General features: G+C 47.0%; 1 protein-coding gene across 1 annotated transcript in view; it reads left to right on the forward strand.

Moving 5' to 3' along the window:
- Positions 1 to 2587: 2587 nt before the first annotated feature.
- Meiob (meiosis specific with OB-fold) overlaps positions 2588 to 2989 on the forward strand; it is a 32669-nt gene continuing 32267 nt past the window's right edge. The window contains exon 1 of the mRNA XM_015490947.2: positions 2588 to 2710. The gene's annotated coding sequence lies outside the window, so the exon portion shown is untranslated. The remainder of the gene's footprint in view (positions 2711 to 2989) is intronic.

The raw sequence follows: 2989 nt of genomic DNA on the forward strand, positions 1-2989 counted from the left end.
CTCCAGGGAGGTGGCTGCAGAGCCGCCTAGCATTTCTTTAGCCAGACATGTAAGCTATTTCAGCCGTGACCTTTGTGTGCTCACCCCTGACTTCTACACCAAGTGGCAGAGGTCAGGCATTTCTCGTACCTGTTTTTTTTTTTTTTTTTTTTTCTTTTCTCATTTACATCCAAAGTATCCTGAGAAGCCAATTCTATTGTTAAGAACAAACTGATTACACTGAATAGGGACACAAAATGGATGAAATGGATTCCACTCAAAAAGGGGAGTCCTAATTTTCACTATTAACCTAAAACAATTCCACTCTTCTGGGTTTGTACTTGGAAGCATCGCATTTTATGAGAAGCCTGTTGTGTCCCAGTGAGGCTGATTCTGCTTGCTTAATCTCATGTGGTTTTTAGCAAGCATTAATTTGCAAAAGCATGAAAAACTATGAACAAAAATTTGAAATATGATCCCCCACTGAGGCTCAAATTAAAAAAATGCATATAAATTATTTTTCTACCTTTCCTTTCTCCTTGAAAATTGACTTAGAATGTGAGCTCTTTCTTTAAGAAAGACCAAGACAATTCTTTTAAAGGCAGAGACTAAAACAAATATGGAAAAATCTGTTAAGTGTTCTCCAGCCAGGCACAGTGGCAAATGCCTGTAATCCCAGCAGTTTGGGAGGTTGAGGCAAGAGGATTGTGAGTTCAAAGCCAGCCTCAGCAACTCAGCGAGGCCCTTAGCAACTCAGGAAGACCTTGTCTTTAAGTAAAATATAAAAAAGGGCTGGGGATGTGGCTCAGTGGTTGAGCACCCCTGAGTTCAATCTTCAGTACCCCCACTAAAAAAAAAAAAAAGCTTTTCCATTAAATTTGAAATGGTGGGAATGCAGGTACTTTAATATGCTTTCCACTGTTTGTGGGATTTTTTTTCTTAATGTGGAAAAATTAGAACTATAATTTGCAATAAGATAAAAATTGTAATATTTGGCTGCATAATATCCAGCAGTTTTTTTCCTCTTTAAGGAAGAAGTTCAAAAAAAATTTAAATAGTGCATAGTAGTTGCTAGCAAATTTGATGAACTCAATTGTTGAATCTTATTTATTTGCCCCAAGAGTACTCTATTGACAAAAACTAGTTTAATAAGCCATCAGACTAAAAAGATTTCCATATGGTAGTAATTTAAAACATAAAGGGGTAGCATTTTTTTCTTTTTTTGGTCAGGTTCACTAAGTCCACTACTTAGCACATCTAAATATATATATATATATATATATATATATATATATATATATATCCATATTTGTGTAGGTATATATGTAGATTATTTTCTTGGTGAAACTATATACCATGTATTTCATGACATATGCACAAAGTATTAACTATTTTATGTAATATTGTGGTATTTTGTGTGGTTACATCATACTGTATGTGCATCCACGACTTATGGGTAAGGTAAATGGGGGAAGCTGCCCTCTGTTGCTGCACCAGCAGGTGACCCTGTCTGTGCGCAGTACCCTCTCCATTTCCACAGTCCTAACAGCACATGTATTTCTCCAGTGCACGTTCTCCAGTGATTTAAGATAACAATCTCCGCACAGAGTCATATGCAGTTACTGGGCATTGGGCATCGTGCATCATGCAAAGAGAGAATCCTCCTACATTCTGTCCAAGTTTTCTGGGGGAAAGAGCAGTGAACAGTGGGCGCTGGCAACACACATGGTCTGCAGGTTTCACCCGCTCTCACTCTCAGGCGGCTCAAGAGCCTTGACTGACAGCACAGCCATCCTGCCCCTTGGCCACCCAACAGTGCGACTGTGCCATGCAAGCGGTTTCTCTAGGAAAGAAGCATACCCAACCACACATCCCTGCCCTGCCGGATGCATACTGGAGAGAGACCTCTGGTGCCATGGGAAGGGTCACACTGGCCTGGACAATGCACTAAGGGAGCGGTCAGCACTGCAAGGGGGAGGTTGTGAGCGATGTGAAGGAGTGTCAGCAAGGCAGAGCTGGGGCGGAGTCAGAAGCAGAGGAGGCATCAGTGAGGCAAAGGGAGGGGCGGAGCCAGAGGCAGAGGTGCGGTCAGAAGGGCAGGGGCGGAGTCAGTGAGAAGAGTGAAGAGAATTTGGAGAAGTGGAGTCAGTGAGAGAAGAAGGTCACTCACAGGGGCCAGAGTCAGAAACAGGGCTGAGTCAGAGGGCGGGGAAGAGTTAGTGCCTCAGTGGGGCAGAATCAGAGTGGGGCACAGTCACAGGTGGAGTAAGAGATGGAGGCGCAGTCAGTGAAAGCTTTGGGACAGTCAACCAGCGTGGGAGCCTGGTGAGGGGCGGAGCCAGAGGGTTATGGGTGGAGTCACAGAGCTCTGGGACACCTTCAAGGGCCAGAGTCAAAGACAGAGGCGGAGTCAGTGAGACTGAGGCAAAGTCAGAAGGAGGAGCAGAGGAAGAAGGAAGGGAGGAGTCAGTGAGGGAAGGAGTCATAGTCAATGAGCCAATGGGGTGGAGTGGGTGAGAGGGCGGAGTCAGAGGGAGAGGGAGGAGTCAGCAAGCAAAGGGGCTGGAGGGGGAGGGCGGAGTCAGAGTGAGGGGAGGAGTCAGCGGCAGGGCGGAGTCAGCTGGGAGGTTATCCTAACGGTCAGTCACCGCAGTCCTGACCTGGGCGCTGAGGACTGTGGAGACGCTGAGGTGTCCCAGGGCCTTCAGGAGCAAACACCGGGAAGCAGAGGGTGAGCAGGGCACCAGTAGAGCTACTGGTGACGCTGGGCTCAGACCAGAGCAGTGGGGCTGCAAAGGACAGGGGGCGAGAGGACCTGTAGGGAAGAGAAGGGCCAGGGAGTGTGGGACCATGGTCGTGAGCAGGAGACCTGGGCGGGATGAGCACCACGACTCCGAACCCTTTGGGTTCTACCCTACTCCACTCAGACTCCCTAAACCTCACTCCTCCTCATCCTTCTCACTCCTCCTCACCCTTCCCTATCCCTCCCCACTCCTCCCCACCCCTCACC

This window comes from Marmota marmota, unplaced genomic scaffold (assembly GCF_001458135.2).
Source record: "Marmota marmota marmota unplaced genomic scaffold, marMar, whole genome shotgun sequence".
In the NCBI taxonomy this organism is placed as follows: domain Eukaryota; kingdom Metazoa; phylum Chordata; class Mammalia; order Rodentia; family Sciuridae; genus Marmota; species Marmota marmota.